Below are 20,297 nucleotides of genomic sequence, written 5' to 3' on the forward strand. Positions count from 1 at the left end.
CCGTCTGGGTACTGAAGCGTGCTGGTGTGGGAGGGGGGGGGGGGGGGGGGGAGCAGAGTTTGCGCACCCTGCAGACGCCGGCGTCCTTATCTATCGCTCCTAAGTATGTGGCCCTTAAGAGGGTAGCGAGCGCACGCTTCTGAAGCAGTTCGAATAACGGTTTAAAACATGAGGTACAGGAATGTACCTGCTGCAGCGACAGCTGGCCGTAGAGTACTCAAATAATAAAAATTGAAACCAACATCTGTAATGTATCCAGAATGAGATTTTCACTCTGCAGCGGAGTGTGCGCTGATATGAAAGGCAAAGGTCCCGAGTTCGAGTCTCGGTCGGGCACACAGTTTTAATCTGCCAGGAAGTTTCATATCAGCGCACACTCCGCTGCAGAGTGAAAATCTCATTCTGGAAACATCCCCCAGGCTGTGGCTAAGCCATGTCTCCACAGTATCCTTTCTTTCAGGAGTGCTAGTTCTGCATGTTTCGCAGAAGAGCTTCTGTAAAGTTTGGAAGGTAGGAGACGAGATACTGGCAGAAGTAAAGCTGTGAGTACCGGCCGTGAGTCGTGCTTCGGTAGCTCAGTTGGTAGAGCACTTGCCCGCGAAAGGCAAAGGTCCCGAGTTCGAGTCTCGGTCGGGCACACAGTTTTAATGTGCCAGGAAGTTTCATCTGTAATGTAGTTCAAAAGTCGTTTATTCAAAAGACGCTTTTCCTAAACGAATGTAATGTGTAATGAGAGTACTGAAAACGGGTGTTGGTTTTGTTCATTCCGTATTTTACGAGTAGAAGTAGGGTACTTCAAAACTGTAGCTTGCAAGCGGATGAAGATATAAAGAAAAGTTTCAAAGTAGTCAAGATCGGTGTCTTTCTAATATGACATAAAAATTTCAGCTATTTGCTGTGTATAGCCGTCTTGGAATCCTCCGCTGGTTTTGGTCCGCTCGCGTCGGCAGAAATATAGTAAAAAATACTTTTTGTGGGGTTTCCCGAGGAACCACCAATGAACTAATGGGTCCACCATAAGCACCATAGATTTTGATGTTTGGTTTGTGAGGCCCTCAACAGTGCGGTTATCAGCGCCCGTACGAATTTCTAACCTCTGCTCAGTCCAATCTCGCCACTTTCATGAATGACGATGAAATGATGAGGGCAAAACAAATACCCAGCCATCTCGAGGCAGGTGAAAATCTCTGACCCCGCCGGGAATAGAACCCGGGAACTCGTGCTCGGGAAGCGATAACGTGACCGCGAGAAAACGAGCTGCGGACAAGCTCCATTGAGCCTACCGTAGATCACAACAAACGCAAAAAGAATCAACCAACTGGCTCCATTTGCATAAGTAGTAGGAGTGTGCATTATTCACATTTTGTCTCTGTACTGTAGGGTAGTGACATTACGACGATCCTTTAGTAGAATATACAAATGATCCCTAGCCTAAGGGACTTGACACTAACTTGTTATCACCAATAGAACACGAGGTATGAGCACTGGAGAATCTGCTTATTACGCGCGGCGCTTTGGAACGTATTAGGTACGTATCTTGTTGCAGGATACCGAGAAAAATCTGAATATCAGTGATAACGCTAAAGTAGTAACTGAACACCTCTACGTGACATGGAAAAAATATTTTTTTTACTTTTGAGCTTTTCCAAACGGAGATGTGGAAACATATTCTCGCCTTTTGCACGTAAAATAATATGAAAATAATATTCTATAATTTGTGTGCTAAATTCGACAGAAAAAGTTATATGCAACTTAGCTAGTGCCGATCCAATGTCCGGATCCTTAAGAAAGATGTAAAAGATGCATTTTATTTCGTCGTTTATAGTCTTGTATCTTCTGGCCTCTCGCTGAAACACAATTTCCCTTTACAGCGAGTCTCGCTCGCACGTACGGCTCCTACCCCGTCAGATCGCACCGTGCGGCAATCGCCGGTGTTACTAGGTTTAAGCGGCCATGGTCACCCAGGAGAAGCAACAGCCACGTAAATTCAATTCAATTGTAACAGATAAAATCGAACCTTGAATCCCAAGTCGAAGAGCAACTCCGTAAATAAAGTAGAATTCTATGTTGTCCTAGACTGTTCTAATTATTTTAGTGGTGGGGAAACAGTTTCATTTAGAAACACTCATATATATAGTGTAGTTAACACTCTTGTGATAGTAACGAAATGCTTGGGAATATATACTGAGAGAATCTGCTTAACAGAGGCACAGGTGAAAGCTCTCAGCAGAGCCATGACTAATCGCAACGTATTGGAAAATTTGGCAGTGCACCACCTGTTTCTGTTGTCGACCCAGTTTTGCATTTAGTTTCGCGTCAGTGTGCTGTAGCAGTACGCGGCGTACGGTAGCGTCATAAGCGGCCACCGCACCGTGCAGCTGCAGGGAGGTTTACAGCTATAATGACCGCCATTCGATCATTCATCCGATATTCGGCTATGTAATGAAATAGCGCCCAGGCCCCGTTAAGTAATTTTTCCTCTAATGCAGTTTGCAGATACTTAGCTCGAATGATCATTTGTGGGGACAATGGGCATGACTGCGTGTTTCACAATAAAGTTAACAGCGTTTCAGGTATCGACTCATAACAAATGGCATCATTTGTCATTGTGCTCCCCCTCTGCAGCGAGGCACGAGTAAATCATTTCTAGCTTCGACAGTAAAGGGGGAAAGGGGAATCTCGGGGGGGGGGGGAGCTGCGTGACGACCAGTTCGCTATTCGTGTTGTACGCCCCACACATACAACATATTGTAAATTGTTTTAGGCGCTGCTGTATATAATGCTTGCCGTTATATTAAAATACATGATGCATGCGCACGTTCTTGAGTATTAAAATCAGATAATCTGGCATATACGTAGTTAATACAACGAATGACTACATTATTGGGAGGGCTTAGTTTACCTGACGACGTAATGGGTGGCTCCAGGTACATTTTTCATTTTCTCTAAGCAACAATTATTGTTCTCTGTCAGTACAGTCCACTAAAATCCAATTAATAAGCATCGTTCTAAGTTTTAGGACACCACAGATGTTAATCATTCAAAACAAGTATCACATGGGTAATGCAACAAAGATCAGTTCCAAATTTGCTAAATTATGCCACAGTGCTTTCCACAGCGTCTGTAAGCAAATATCTTTGCTACTTTCATATCTTTGGAACTAATGTTTTCGTTATCCATATCAAGTTGGGCCACGTTTATGTTCAATGTTAATTGTTGTGTGCAGTCTCCTAAAATTTAATGCTGCTAATTAAGCCAATAGTTCCGGAGTGAACTGTGCTGGCAGAGTAGTATAACTGTTCTGTAAATAAGACAAAAAAATGGTTTAAATGGCTCTGAGCACTATGGGACTTAACTTCTGAGGTCATCAGTCCCCTAGAACTTAGAACTACTTAAACCTAACCAACCTAAGGACATCACACACACCCTTGCACGAGGCAGGATTCGAACCTGCAACCGTAGCGGTCGCGCGGTTCCAGACTGTAGCGCCTAGAACCGCACGGCCACTCCGGCCGGCCAAAGACTCCAACATGAGTAAAAATTTAGAGAGGCGTGGAAGAGATAATCGACAATATCGGCGCACCAGAACATTTTTCAAATCACTTACTTATCAACAATAACACCATTTCCCGTACGAGTCTTAAGATGTTCCGAGTTTTAATTTTAATGGACAGTTAGTATGTCTGTGATCTCAGACATTTAGAATTCTCTACAGCGGGAAAGAATAGCGTACGTTGTAACCACACCCGCCAAGTGTCGCGATACAATGTTCAAGTGCGTGTGAATGAAACTTACCTGCCATACGATTTGAACACACTTAGCAGAGACCAAGACATCTTCAAGCATTATAATATATCTAGGGAAACAACCATCTCAAGGGAAATGAGCCTGGGTCGCCAAAACACCGAACATGTGACACTGAACTCGCTGTATTCATACGAATACCCTTGTTTACTGAATTAATCTCTTTATTTTATTTATCGTACAGCACCAAAGAACTGACGTTCACAAACCGAGACCTCAGCATGAAAGCTTCTGAAATCCATCCGACAATAGATTTAATATAAATTTGAATGCTGTAATGGTCTAATGTGAATAAACTTTTAATGTCATGCTAGTATCGGATTACTGTATTAATGTTATAAACGTTACAAGTGCATTCGTAATCCTTGATGATGAGAGAAGGCAGTTTAGCTTCGGTAAAATACACTTACCGCCACTGGCCATGTGTTCTGCTGTGCAGTACGTATGGACAACCGTACGCCAGAAATATGTGTGGAGTGAGCATTCAGATGTGCAGAACAATACTTCTGTCGCCGGCATACACTGTATCGAACAGTTACGCAATGGCGCAAGGTTTGTCTCTGAACGGTCTGCAGAGTTTGAACGTCATGATGTCGGGAGTAGAGCCGTTCAAAATTATTGTGAATTTTGTACACACGATTCATAGGCTTCCAACAGTTTGATGCGATATGTGGAGTGATCTGACGTGGAAGCGTTGTAGAGACAAATGCAGCGTATTTCGTTTGTTTGCAACAAGGGCCACAGCTCAGGTGTTAAAAATTGTTTTGCTTTACTGAAGTAAATAGGAAGCTAGCCACGGGAATTTTTTAGGTTTTGCAATGTTATTGAGAGTGTTGGCGGGTCTGTTTTGATAAATTTTGTTATGGGAACACGGTGAATTGACTTCGTAGTAAGCCATAGAGAAAGTGTTCCGGAAAACTTCGAATTTCGGGCTATGGCGTACAGCTATATTCTGGTACAATTTTTGTTCAGCTTTGTTCAGTTTGGAGAAACGAAAAATTTAATAACACATATACGCTAGTTCGGAAGAACTGTGACCATAAAAAAGCACAATAGTTTTGAACACTAAGTAATACTATGGAAATGACAGACTCTGGTATACAGTATATTTCGAAGCTATTCCTTAAGTTTATTACAGGACGTAGAAAACTCCAATACATATATTTCGGTAGGGAATACGTGGTCTATAAAGTTAACTAGTAATGTTAGGGTGGGTTTTGCTTGTGGTGTTCCAGTAATCTGTTGTGTCGGTGTCGGTGATTGGGAATGTGTACTGAATATGAAACTGCTCTGTGTATGGCTGGTTTGCTGTGAGGTCTGCTTGGAAACAAACCGATTTATTCATAAGCACTACCGCCTTGTCACAACGGCGGTGACTTCCTTGTAAACACAGCGATCCATTCACAATCATTACCGCCATGTGACAACAACATAACGGGGAGCGGTTTACATATTCTGAAATTGTTGACATGCATTTGGTGTACTGGTCTCTAAACGGAAATGGAAGAGCTGCAGTAAGTGAGTGCCGACAGCGCTTTCCGAACCGTCGGGGTTCCACAATACAAAACATTCGGACGACTGCATCATCTGCTACGTGAAACAGACACCGCTCCTCACAAGCGTCTTCTATCCAAACTGCGTGCCTACGGAGTATCGTCTCAGTTGTGCGACTGGATTCGTGATTTCCTGTCAGAAAGGTCACAGTTCGTAGTAACAGATAGAACGTCATCGACTAAAACAAAACTAATATCCGGCGTTCCCCAAGGAAGGCCCTCTATTGTTCATGATCTATATTAACGACATAGGAGACAATCTGAGTAGCTGTCTTAGATTGTTTGCAGATTATGCTGTCATTTACCGTCTTGTAAAGTCATCAGATGATCAAAACGACTTGGAAAATGATTTAGATAAGATATCTGTGTGGTGCGAAGAGTGGCAATTGACCCTGAATAAAGAAAAGTGTAAAGTTATTCACATTCACACGTAAGTGACACAAATCTGAAGGCTGTAAATTCAAGTAAATACTTAGGGATTACAATTACAAATAACCAAAATTGGAACGATCACATAGATAATATTGTGGGTAGAGCAAACCAAAGACTGCAATTCATTGGCAGAACATTTAAAAGATGCAACAGATTTACAAAAGAGACTGCTTACACCACGCTTATCCGTCCTATTTTGGAATATTGCTGTGCAGTGTGGGATCCGCATCAGATGGGACTGACGGATGGCGAAAAAGTACAAAGAAGGGCAGCTCGTTTTGTATTATCGCGAAAGAGGGGAGATAGTGCCACAAACGTGATACGTGAAGTGGAGTGGCAATCATTAAAACAAAGGCGCTTTTCGTTGCGACGGCATCTTCTCATGAAATTTCATTCACCAATTTCCTCCTCCAATTGCGGGAACACTCCGTTGGCACCCACCTAGATAGGGAGAAATGATCTTCACGATAAAATAAGAGAAATCTCGCACAGAAATATTTAAGAGCCCGTTTTTCCCGCGTGCCGTTCGAGAGTGTAACGGTAGAGAGAGAGCTTGAAGGTGGTTCATTGAACACTCTGCCATGCCCTTTATTGCGAGTAATCACGTAGATGTTTCCGTGCATGTATGCATGATACAAGTCGGAATCTAACAGTGCGAACCCCAGATATTCTACTACATGTTGAAGACACTCCATGTAGAAGTACACTCATTCTTGGCCCCAGATAGAGTCGTGTGGAATGTTTTTGATGACCAGCAGCTTCATCCTTTCCATCTTCTTGGCAGCAGTAGCACGTGCAGATCTCGCCCGGTGCCTTCAGTTTGAACAGTGGTTCTTAGAATAGAGTGCCCTACACTATTTCCGGTCGAGGTCCTGTGAACCGACGAGGCCTTGTTTAGTTCTGAAGGCTGTCCAGTATCCACAGTTCACATGGTTGGGCACGAGGCGCGCGAACTCGCCCATCAACAGCGACTCTGTGTTAATGTATGGAACGGCATTCTCGGTGATAGGTCGATTGTACAGGGTGTTTCAAAAATGACCGGTATATTTGAAACGGCAATACAAACTAAACGAGCAGCGACAGAAATACACCGTTTCTTGCAACATGCTTGGGACAACAGTACATTTTCAGGCAGACAAACTTTCGAAATTACAGTACTTACAATTGTCAACAACAGATGGCGCTGCGGTCTGGGAAACTCTATAGTACGTATTTTCCACATATCCACCATGCGTAGCAATAATATGGCGTAGTCTCTGAATGAAATTACCCGAAACCTTTGACAACGTGTCTGGCGGAATGGCTTCACATGCAGATGAGATGTACTGCTTCAGCTGTTCAATTGTTTCTGGATTCTGGCGGTACACTTGGTCTTTCAAGTGTCCCCACAGAAAGAAGTCACAGGGGTTCATGTCTGGCGAATAGGGAGGCCAATCCACGCTGCCTCCTGTATGTTTCGGATAGCCCAAAGCAATCACACGATCATCGAAATATTCATTCAGGAAATTAAAGACGTCGGCCGTGCGATGTGGCCGGGCACCATCTTGCATTAACCACGAGGTGTTCGCAGTGTCGTCTAAGGCAGTTTGTACCGCCACAAATTCACGAAGAATGTCCAGATAGCGTGATGCAGTAATCGTTTCGGATCTGAAAAATGGGCCAATGATTCCTTTGGAAGAAATGGCGGCCCAGACCAGTAGTTTTTGAGGATGCAGGGACGATGGGACTGCAACATGGGGCTTTTCGGTTCCCCATATGCGACAGTTCTGTTTATTGACGAAGCCGTCGAGGTAAAAATAAGCTTCGTCAGTAAACCAAATGCTGCCCACATGCATATCGCCGGCATAAATCCTGTGCACTATATCGTTAGCGAATGTCTCTCGTGCAGCAATGGTAGCGGCGCTGAGGGGTTGCCGCGTTTGAATTTTGTATGGATAGAGGTGTAAACTCTGGCGCATGAGACGATACGTGAAGGTTGGCGTCATTTGGACCGCAGCTGCAACACGGCGAACGGAAACCCGAGGCCGCTGTTGGATCACCTGCTGCACTAGCTGCGTGTTGCCCTCTGTGGTTGCCGTTTTCAAACAGATCCTTTATTGTATAGCTTTTCGGTCCTTTGGTTACATTAAACCTCCGTTTAAAACTTCATCTTGTTGCAACAACACTGTGTTCTAGGCGGTGGAATTCCAACACCAGAAAAATCCTCTGTTCTAAGGAATAAACCATGTTGTCCACAGCACACTTGCACGTTGTGAACAGCACACGCTTACAGCAGAAAGACGACGTACAGAATGGCGCACCCACAGACTGCGTTGTCTTCTATATCTTTCACATCACTTGCAGCGCCATCTGTTGTTGAAAATTGTAACTACTGTAATTTCTAAAGTTTGTCCGCCTGAAAATGTACTGTTGTCCCAAGCATATTGCAACAAACGGTGTATTTCTATCGCTGCTTGTTTAGTTTTTATTGCCGCTTCAAATATACCGATCATTTTTGAAATACCCTGTACCACACATTCTTTCATTGTGCCTTTAAGGGCAGGAGATGCTGCATTTGCGTGGAGTGTATGTTGTCAGAACTGCTGGAGAATGTACTACTGATTGTTAGACAAATGATGTGCTTCCAGCACGATGGGTCGCCAGCCCATTACAGCATTGGTGTGAGGAATCATCTCAGAGCCCTTCGGGAATAGATGGATCCACCGAGGTGGATCTGTGTCCTGGCCTCCCAGGTCACCTGTCCTCAAGTGATGGATTTCTTCCTCTGGGAGCGTATGAAGCATGTGGTGCATCAAACCGTTGTGGAAACAGAAAATCTCGTCACTAGAATTTCCGTCGCTGCTGATACCATTGCGGACATTCCAGGAACTTTGAAATGGACACGACAGTCAATAATCTGACAGTGTACTGCATGACTACAGACCATTCGTCACCCGTTCGATCAATCGTTGTGAATAGCACTGTTGTAATTACCATGCTAAACGTACAAATCGTCCCCAACATCAGAGACTCTTGTCAGAGACCGTATGTACCATAACTAAATATTTGTTTTGATGTTATCTAACTCTTGCATTAATTTCAACTAATGGTTTCGGAACACCCTATATGAATATTCTCTACACATGAAAATAGCTCGAAATTCTTAAGCATAAGCGAGTTGACTACAACACACTACAACCCTATCAAATTTATCTAATATTTGTCTTACAAATACAGCACAATTCAGCAGTCCCTACCTATGGATCTTAAACAACCACAACGCTTTCAAAAAACACAAGCAAGATTTTCATATTCTTTCTCTCACAAGTCCTACCGAAAAAATAAACAGGTCGCTTCTGTAGGAAATATAATGTAGTTAAATTTTGTACTGGGACACGTTTTTGCCAGAAGTCACGCTGTCAGATTATTCAAGAAAACGCGTTTGACGGTCGCTTTTATACGTTTTTCTTGAGAAATTCGAAAAACACGGCATCCAGCGAAAACGTATCTCAGTAAATAATTTAAGTAAAGTAAATTTTCTAGGAAAAGATCCTGTTCATGTTTTCTGTGGGACTAATAGCTTGTGCGTAGCAAGCGAGAGAATATGAAAATTTGCATGGGGTTTTTGAAAGAGTTGCGGGTTGCATAAAACCTATAGGTAGGAGCAGCTGAATTACCTGTGTAAGGGAAAAAGTGGCATACACTCATGGTACGATTTTATGCCTTTATTACAATGTATTTGGATATTAATAATCACAAGAAGCGTGTCTTACTAGCATTATACCAACAGTCCGCTTGCTTAGCTGAGTGGTAGCGTGTTTGCGTACTAAGCAGCTAGCTCGGGTGCGATTCTCGGCGGGATTGGAGATTTTCTCCGCTCGTGGACTGCGTGTTGTGTTGTCTTCATCATCACCGGCGCACACGTCGCGCGATATGGGGTCACCTGAAATAAGACTTGCACCCGGCGGCCAAATTTCCCCGGATGGGGCCTCCCACCCAACAATGCCACATTATCGTTTTATTTCATTATAATAATAATCAGAACTTTATGGTTGTTACCTATGAAAATAAACTTTTCTGTCTTTGACGAATTTAGATTTGCATCAGTAACAGCAACAGTTCAGAGCGAAGTAATACACTACCGGCCATTAAAATTGCTACACCACGTAGATGACTTGCTACAGACGTAAAATTTAACCGACAGGAAGACATTGCTGTGATATGCAAATGATTAGCTTTTCAGAGCATTCACACAAGGATGGCGCCGGTGGCGACACCTACAACGTGGTGACATGAGGAAAGTTTCCACCCGATTTGTCATACGCAAACAGCAGTTGACCAGCGTTGCCTGGTGAACCGTTGTTGTGATGCCTCGTGCAAGGAGGAGAAATGCGTACAATCAGTTTCCGACTTGATAAAGGTCGGATTATAGCCTATAGCGATTGCGGTTTATCGTATCGCGACATTGCTGCTTGCGTTGGTCGAGATCCAGTGACTGTTAGCTGAATATGGAATCGGTGGGTACAGGAGGGTAATACGGAACGCCGTGCTGGATCCCAACAGCCTCATATCACTAGCAGTCGAGATGACAGGCATCTTATCCGCATGGCTGTAACGTATCGTGCAGCCATGTCTCGATCCCTGAGTCAACAGGTGGGGACGTTTGCAAGACAACAAACATCTGCACGAACAGTTCGACGACGTTTGCAGCAGCATGGACTATCAGCTCGGAGACCGTGGATGCGGTTACCCTTGATGCTGCATCACAGACAGGAGCGCCTGCGATGGTGTACTCAACGACGAACCTGGGTGCACGAATGGTAAAACGTCATTTTGCGGATGAATCCAGGTTCTGTTTACAGCATCATGATGGTCGCAACCGTGTTTGGCGACATCGCGGTGAACGCACACTGGAAGTGTGTATTCGTCATCGCCGTACTGCCGTATCACCCGACGTGATGGTATGGAGGTGCCATTGGTTACACGTCTCGGTCACCTCTTGTTCGCATTGACGGCACTTTGAACAGTGGACGTTACATTTCAGATGTGTCATTACCCGTGGCTTTACCCTTCATTCGAACCGAGCGAGGTGGCGCAGTGGTTAGCACACTGGACTCGCATTCGGGAGGACGACGGTTCAATCCCGTCTCCAGCCATCTTGATTTAGGTTTTCCGAGATTTCCCTAAATTGTTTCAGGCAAATACCGGGATGGTTCCTTTGAAAGGGCACCGCCGGTTTCCTTCCCAATCCTCCCCTCACCCGAGCTTGCGCTCCGTCTCTAATGACCTCGTTGTCGACGGGACGTTAAACACTAACCACCACCACTACCACCAGCTTCATTCGATCCCTGCGAAATCCTACATTTCAGCAGGATAATGCACGACCGCATGTTGCAGGTCCTGTACGGGCCTTTCTGGATACAGAACATGTTCGACTGCTGCCCTGGCCAGCACATTCTCCAGATCTCTCACCAATTGAAAAAGTCTGGTCAACGGTGGGCGAGCAACTGGCTCGTCACAATACGCCAGTCACTACTTTTGATGTACTGTGGTATCGTGTTGAAGCTGCATGGGCAGCTGTACCTGTACACGCCATCCAAGCTGTGGTTGATTCAATGCCCAGGCGTATCAAGGCCGTTATTACCTCCAGAGGGGGTTGTTCTGGGTACTGATTTCTCAGGATATATGCACAAAAATTGCGTGAAAATGTAATGACATGTCAGTTCTACTGTAATACATTTGTCCAATGAATAACCGTTTATCATCTGCATTTCTTCTTGGTGTAGCAATTTCAATGGCCAGTAGAGAACTGGGCAGATATGTGTAACATTAAAAACTCGACGTTCACGCAAAAATATAGCCAACACCTGTATAGCAAAGTCGAGTGGCGGTTTCAGTCTGCAGTTGGGGGATATGCGCCGTACACTATAGGTGCTCCATTCCAGTAGCTGAGCAGTTTCTAGCAAATACGGTAAACAAGTCGTCGAGTGTCTCTCGCGCCCGAGTGAATGTGCAGGTAGAGGCGACACATTCCTCGAAGCTTTAGCGAGTTGACTGCAGGGCGCGTAACCAGGCTTGAAATGAGATCGGCGCCCTGAAGCAGCACAGGCAGTTAATTAGCGCGCGGAGAGTGGCAGCCGGCGGCAGCGGCGGAGAACGCAGGTCTGCGCCACGCGCGACGAGCACCGCGTGACGTCACCGCCCAAGTCGATACTCCGGAGTGGAGCCAGCGGCGCGGCTGTCTTCGCGAGCCTCCGGTCGCCCGCCGTGCAAGCTGTCACCCTACTGCTCTCAGTGTGTGTGTGTCTGGAAAGACAACGGCACTAACGTTTGCGCGGTAGCTGCTTGGCAGTGCACAGGATACACGAGGGGCATCGAATACGTAATGCGGCACATTTTTTTCTGAAAGCAGATTGATTTTATTCAGGATTCCTATACACCGTTTTAGTCCCCATATTCTGGCTAGGAGGGCCTGTATACCCGTTTGGTACGACTCTAATGGTCGATGTCGGAGCTGCCACCTTGTTACATCAGTAACTTCCCCGTCATCCACGTACTGCCTTTCGTGGAATGCATCCTCCATTGGACCAAAGACATGGAAGTCGAAAGCTGCTGTTCAACAAAGTTTTGTGAGCTCTTCTCCGGTGCGCAGACATATGTGAGGAATTGCGTTTTTGTGGACAACGAGAAGTTCGGGCAAAGAATGCGCTGAAGTTTTGTTCTTCAATTTCCTGACGGTAGCACAGCACACTTCAGACTTGACCGTTGCGGCATGAGGGAGGATACCAAACAGAATAACCCCTTCAGAGTCCCAGAAGACGGTCGCCATGGCTTGACGGGTGAGGGCGAGCCTTCCAACTTTTTTTTATTGGAGGAGAGGTGATGCTGTTTCACTCCGTAGATTGCCGTTTTGTTTCCGGTTTGAAGCGACGATCTTAGTATTAAGAAAACAGTCTTAATCGCGTCTTTTTTATTTATTTAGTGTAGAATGGTTTCAACCCATCGCAGGGGCCATCTACCGGGCAACAGTTTAAGACATAGTATAGAAGATTCCAAAAGTAGGATACTCACCAAATCGGGAGTCTACAAACTGACATGCAAGTATTGCAAGTAACTTTATATGGGGCAGACAGGGAGAAACTTCAAGACAATGTTTGTTTAAAGATTATAGGATCATCGCGCAGTAAATCAGTTTTTGGACGGCATATAGATGCAGAAAAACACGCGGAAATAAATATTGATGAAGATTTAAAGATACTACATGTAGTCCAAAAAGAGCCGATGATGGATATTTTAGAAAATTAGGAGATCTTCCATACATCATAAACAGGAACCAACATCTCTACTGAATGAGCAAATGGAGATTTACGATAGAACATTTTTCGCGGTTTTCGAAACTGTTATTCGCATATAAGGGTGATACTTTCCCTTCTTGTAATTTTGATTTTAATTATAAGAAAATATCATCCTATAAATACGACAGTTACCATTTAGTATTCCTTTGTAGCTGATTTCCATAAGTTTTCTAGTTATATGACTTCCCCTAGCACACCTTCCCCCTCAATCAAACTTTCCATTCACGCTCCAACCCATTTGGTATTCACCCTAAACGTGAGTAGTATTCCTCAGGCCTTCACATGTATTAGAATAGCACAGTATCGAACAAAACGAATGAGGTGTATTGCGTGTGCTGCGGTAGTTCGTGCAGTTGTGCAAAGCCAGTATGCCAACACAGGGTAGCGGTTAGCACATTCTGCATATATGCATCATAGGTAGGTGAGACTTGAAATTGTCTCTGGAACCATAGTTTATTGTGGTTTTGTTGGCTGATTTGAGGTGCTCTCGAGATCCCCTACAGCAATGAGGAACTTTGTAGACAGTTATTGTTTATGCCCGGTATATTCACTATTTTTGTCGTACAAGGAGCATGAAAGTAACAGCCTAATTTGGAAAGCGCTTGTCAATGGTACTGCCGTCTCTAGCCTATTCTCAGATCGTCGGCGTTATGTTCGCAACCGGTGCTGTAAGGGGCGCTAAGCTGAGCGTCTTCTGAAGCCCTTGCTCCACTCCACGTCAGAGGTGAACGTCAGCGTGGAGTAGCGGCCTCCCGCGGGGCCAGTCACCATCCCCCGAGTATTGGTGCGCGAGGGGCCGATCTCATCCGACTAATCCCGATCGGCGCCGACAGCGCATTCCTCTCTTCCCCGCACCACCCCTCCCGTTCACCCTTCGTTCCTCTTTCCCTGGGAAATAACACTCCGCCCGGACCCCACCCCATCACCGCCTCTGTTACCAAGCTACCCCCGAACGCCGGCTAAATCAACCCGCCGGCAAATAAAGCGACCACCGCCTCAATATCGATGTTGACTGCCCTTGTTACAGCAAACAAGCTTTAGGGCCGGCGATAAAACTGAACGAGCGAGCCTGTGGGAAGGGGGTGGGGGGAGGGGGGCTGGGCAAGTGGCCGTCTGTCCTAGCGCACCCTTCCTCGCCTAGTGCTCACCCCTCCCATAAGTACTTAAAAACAGTGGCACGCCCCACCGACCCAGAAGCGCATATTTTCACGCCTCCCTCAGATGCATCGCTACCATACTGTTTTCGTGCAACACGAGCGGGACTGCACATTACATTTCTGTTTTAGAAGGAAAAATAAACAGTCACTCTCATTTCAGTCTCACATCATCCCCAAAATCTATTGATACTGTGTTCCTGGGCGCAACAATCTAACTAGTAACCGATGGCAGGTCCTTTATCGAGTAAACAAGCCGAACCGCTGGTTTATTCCGACGTAAATCTGTCTTCTTCTCTCATTCCCTTATTTTTTAATCGAATGTGATTCCACTAATTTGGCAGCGTCCTCTGTTTCTTTGTGTGGCATCTACATCTACATCTACATGACTACTCTGCAATTCACATTTAAGTGCTTGGCAGAGGGTTCATCGAACCACAATCATACTATCTCTCTACTATTCCACTCCCGAACAGCGAGCGGGAAAAACGAACACCTAAACCTTTCTGTTCGAGCTCTGATTTCTCTTACTTTATTTTGATGATCATTCCTACCTATGTAGGTTGGGCTCAACAAAATATTTTCGCATTCGGAAGAGAAAGTTGGTCACTGAAATTTGGTAAAAAGGTCTCGTCGCGACGAAAAACGTCTATGCTGTAATGACTTCCATCCCAACTCGTGTATCATATCTGCCACACTCTCTCCCCTATAACGTGATAATACAAAACGAGCTGCCCTTTTTTTTGCACCCTTTCGATGTCCTCCGTCAATCCCACCTGGTAAGGATCCCACACCGCGCAGCAATATTCTAACAGAGGACGAACGAGTGTAGTGTAAGCTGTCTCTTTAGTGGACTTGTTGCATCTTCTAAGTGTCCTGCCAATGAAACGCAACCTTTGGCTCGCCTTCCCGACAATATTATCTATGTGGTCCTTCCAACTGAAGTTGTTCGTAATTTTAACACCCAGGTACTTAGTTGAATTGACAGCCTTGAGAATTGTACTATTTATCGAGTAATCGAATTCCAACGGATTTCTTTTGGAACTCATGTGGATCATCTCACACTTTTCGTTATTTAGCGTCAACTGCCACCTGACACACCGTACAGCAATCTTTTCTAAATCGCTTTGCAACTGATACTGTTCTTCGGATGACCTTACTCGACGGTAAATTACAGCATCATCTGCGAACAGTCTAAAAGAACTGCTCAGATTGTCACCCAGGTCATTTATATAGATCAGGAACAGTAGAGGTCCCAGGACGCCTCCCTGGGGAACACCTGATATCACTTCAGTTTTACTCGATGATTTGCCGTCTATTACTACGAACTGCGACCTTCCTGACAGGAAATCATCTCAATATTGCTCCTACAAATTCAGTAAGTTTCTTAACCCCTACATTTTTCTGTACAGTTGTCTGTATTTAGTGCTTCAAGGAAACCGGAAAAAACAAAAGCAAATTATAAAAAATCCAGCAAAACCGACACGAATTCTAACATGAACAATTAAACATCGGTGGTAATTGGTTGACGTTAACCATTTCAATGCGCCTTCAATGGAAAGCTACGTGAGCAATAATTTACTTTAAAAATTAGACGAATTAATGGGAGGCGGACTAGAACAGGTAGCGCATACGTTAATGCTCGCCGACAACCTTCCAAATAAGCTTTCCTCCAGAACGCAGTCATTTACACTCTCTTAAGATTTACAATCACCACCGATACATAAGGTTAACACATAAAAAAGCTATAATATGTTAGCTAATGAATCAGTGTAGTGTACCAGAACTTGGAATCTCATCGCCCTTCGTATACCATGGAGACACGGGCGTCCGTACCTTACAAATAGACAGACAGAAAAGACAGTGAACAGTGCCCTGACAATACTTCCCTGACAGCTAGGTTCCCTTCTGATGAACTACAGCACAAACCAAGTCGGTTTTCAATTACCTAAAAGGGGTAAAATGACACCAATATTGGTGTCCCGCCAACAGCTAACGGTACGACGAAGAGGACCCACCGAAAGCTCGTTACAGCTTCGTTCCTCAGCTCATACGGCCCCGGAAACCGGCCACCAAGTACGGAGCCACCACACCAGAGGGCGCTGCACTCCATCCGCAATATGTTAGACAAAGATCATAAGACTAGTGATATCGACACATTGCGAGGAAACCGCCACGGTGTAGTGTTTATGCAATTTCAGAAACTTCGTTTCTAACTTTTTGCTTAAGTTTAGCTCCATTGGACATTATTTTACCGTATACGATGTCTTCCCATTCCTTCGTCTCTAACACGTTCTTAAAATACTAGGTTCACCCACCATCCCTTTTATTATCAGTAAGAATGAAGTATATGGTTTTCTTTTTATCAATCAGTTCCTATTTTGCGTCCGATTCATAGGACAGCATTTGTTTCGCAGTTTCTCCTTCTGAACGCCTCAATCACAAAAGTTTCTGATGCTTTTGAGCCACAGTCATGCAATACTTTTGAACGAGTACAAAACCGTTTGACGGTGTATTACTATATTTATTTTTTTTACTGTCCCGATTTCGGCTTTGATCAAATACAAAGCTAAAAGTTGGCACACCATTATTAGGTCGTATCCGTTAAGGCAGTCCAAAGCTGTTAAGAAAGGCTAACACCTGGCCGAAAAAAAAATCGACTTCATCATGCCACCTAATTGATATCAACACCGAAATCCTGAATAAGGATATATTTGATGTGGTTCTGTTGAAGTTGTCAGATGCTAAAAACCGTTCGAAATATGAGTTATTTAAAACTAGAACCAACAACTGAGATACCTCAGTTTAAAGACGGTTTCGTATTCGACGAACTAATTCTGAGCCAGACAGTGACTGCAGGTTTTTTGTAGATTGCGCCAAATGGATTGGTTCTTAATTACAAAAGATGGCTCTTTACCAAAGAGCAGCAAAGGAAATTGCGTACAAAATGGTGTTGTGACCAGTTATAGAGCATTGATGCAGTGTTTTGGAGTGCGTATCAAACAGACATGGTGACATACTTCAAACGAATTCACAGAACCGTTGGTAGAATCGCAACACTGATCGGTATGCCCGTTATGAAAGTGTAACAGAGATATTCGGAGAGCACAGACTGGACTCTTTTGGTAACAGTCGATGTAGTTCTCGCATAATCCTGTCAGAGAAGTCTGTGCGACCATTCTATTTTCACCGTGGTACATCTAGCTTGGGTTCACTGATAAGAAGTTAACAGAGATTATGCTGCAAGATGAGACATAGTCATTTTTCCCTGAGCACTCCAGTGAAAAGGAAAGAAGATCGCTAATTTTAATTCGAAACCACACGTCCGTGAGAAACAAGATAATTTTCTCCCGATGTTCCGGTCGCACTCATATTCGTCAACGCAGCACAGATGATTAAAGGTTGCTACTTGTTCGAGGCATGTGCCATATATGCATATTTTTTTATTTTGCAGTTTTATTTCCTGCGAAGTCCATAGCAATATCTTTAATTTTAGAAATTTCAGAGTTGAATGGTGTGCTGAGTCAAGCAGCAGATGGATTGGTGGAGGGTGAAGAAAGGAAAGAAAAGGGAAGGAAATGATGATATCAGCTTCATCGGGGCGTTATGGAGAATCAGCGGTGACGAGTGAAAACATTTGCTGGGCTGGGACTCGAACCCAAGCTCTCATGTTTACTAGGCATTTGCTTTAACCACTGCACCACTCGGAACAGTGTTAATGATATATGTGCAGACTGTCTCGACACTCTCCTCGGTCAACCCACAATTCCACCAGCACCTTCACCTATCCACAAACCCCATCCATGTCTTCATGCTCGCCAATTTTAGATTCCCGCCGAAGATCAACGTAAACGTTCATCTGCATCGATGGCTTCGGATTCATAGCGCACAATGGTGTATCACTTATAAGAAAGCGTAGTGTCTGCAGGAAAGTTAGCTCATGGAACAAAAGCACAGAATCTGCTTCATATGGTACACTGTTTTTTGGAAGCAAACAACATTAATTGGGAAAACTGTGTATGTCTGTACTGCTGGAGGTCCTAATATGGATGGTTGTTACGCTGGATAGCAAGCTGTCGATTTTGCAGTTTCCATTCATGTGCTGAGACTTAAAGAGCTGATAAAGAATAAAGGTGCTCATCATTCCATTTCGTTGCAAGATAAGCATGTAATACGCTACAAGTTGCTTAAAATATATTATGTCTACAGCTGATAGAGTAATAGCTACTCTTATTCATTTCTCATGGAACTAGAGTCAATTAACCCACACTTTGAATCAGGTACTATGTGTTATACGAGCCACAGGTGTTTATATTCACGTCAAGGGAGCTGTGGACCCAAATGTTTGAAAGCTGTTGGTATAGGTCGTTTCTTAGTGTGTGTGCTACATCCGAAAAGCATACCGCTGTGTAGCGCAAAGACCATATTTGGTCAGAAACGCGCAGTACAAAGTGGTTTGCAGTAGCGCAGCCGCATTTAAGTGCCGGTGTTATGCGTCCAAAATATAACACAGTTGTCGCAACGTTGCAAGGTGAGCCGGCCCGGCGAGGTGTATAGGCAGTTGACGTAGCTAAGTGGAAGACAGCAGAAGCCTCCCCCCACCATCAGCCGCCGAAGTGTGTAGTGCATATGCTGCAAGGCACAGCAAAGCCCAAGCAAGGGCAGCTTGGAAAAATGTAAGTTCCTAGCCATTTTACTCTGAAGTCACTTCTGTTAGTATCGCAGCTGTATCACCACGGGACTGTGATACTTACGAGCCGTCCAGAATGCTGTTCGTGGACCACACTTCGGCTCTGCAATAGGGCAGTCCACCCTGACACAACGGGCCTGGACTCGGCACCACATCGGGCCAACACTGGGTCCGGGAAGCTGCTTGTCGGCCATCAGTGTAGGTCACAGCCGGTATATCACCTACAACATCAGTGAAAAAAACAGTCTAGATCGTGATGGGTATTTTATTAAAATTGCCGGTTTCGGCCTAGGCTGACGCCATCTCCAGACAGCACCATCAGCTGGAGTTGACAATGCATAGAACAGTCAGCTTCAGCTGGTGTTGTCTGAAGATGGCGTAAGCCTAGGCCGAAACAAGCCATTTTAATAAAATACCCATCTAGATCCAGACTGTTTTTTCACTGATTTTATACAGATTACATGATTGCTGTTCCCAAAAATGTTATGAAAAGTTGGGTACATCACCTGCCTGGCGCCTGCTGGACAGCTTAGGATGCGCAAGCCGTGCCGCAACACACGAGGCCAGAGCTAGCGGAGAACCCAGATCCGGGGTCGCCATTGGCAGAGGCAGTTGCTCTATGAGCCATTGTCCAGAAACGGTGAACTGTGTCAGCATAGCAGGGCGACAATACAGAGGAGCTACTGGTAAACCTTTCGGGATGTGAGGTCGTGGTCCAAGAAACTGTTAAGTTCCTGACGTTTCGTCCAGGACTGCGCTGGACATCTTCAGAGGCGCTCTTCCGCTGAGTCGGCAAGATTCAGTGGAAGAGCGCCTCTGAAGATGTCCAGCGCAGTCCTGGACGATACGTCAGGATCACGACCTCACATCCCGAAAGGTTTACCAGCAGCTATGTCATCCAGTTGTGAAAGCTTTCGTTCTATAATACAGAGGACGTCGCTAGATTCCTCATATACGCTACCGCTTCCTGGATTGAGCCATGGGAGGGAACCATAATAATGAAATTTAGAATTTTAGCCTCTTTGACAGGCATTGCACAGCGTCCCCCTGCCGTAAATCCACAAGATATTGTAGTTATATTTCTGCGATGAAATTATTACGTTTTCGATAGCATAGGGTATCATAGTCAACTGAGGTAATACATGTCATTGGATACCATCATGCACATATACAGATAGCGGTAGTATCACGTACACAAGGTATAAAAGGACATTGAATTGGCGGTGCTGACATTTATATTCAGGCGACCATGTGAAAAGATTTCTGATGAGACTGTGGCTGCACAACGGGAATTAACGGACTTCGAACGTGGAATGGTATTTAGAGCTGT

The sequence above is a fragment of the Schistocerca gregaria genome, chromosome 1, assembly GCF_023897955.1.
Source record: "Schistocerca gregaria isolate iqSchGreg1 chromosome 1, iqSchGreg1.2, whole genome shotgun sequence".
Classification (NCBI taxonomy): domain Eukaryota; kingdom Metazoa; phylum Arthropoda; class Insecta; order Orthoptera; family Acrididae; genus Schistocerca; species Schistocerca gregaria.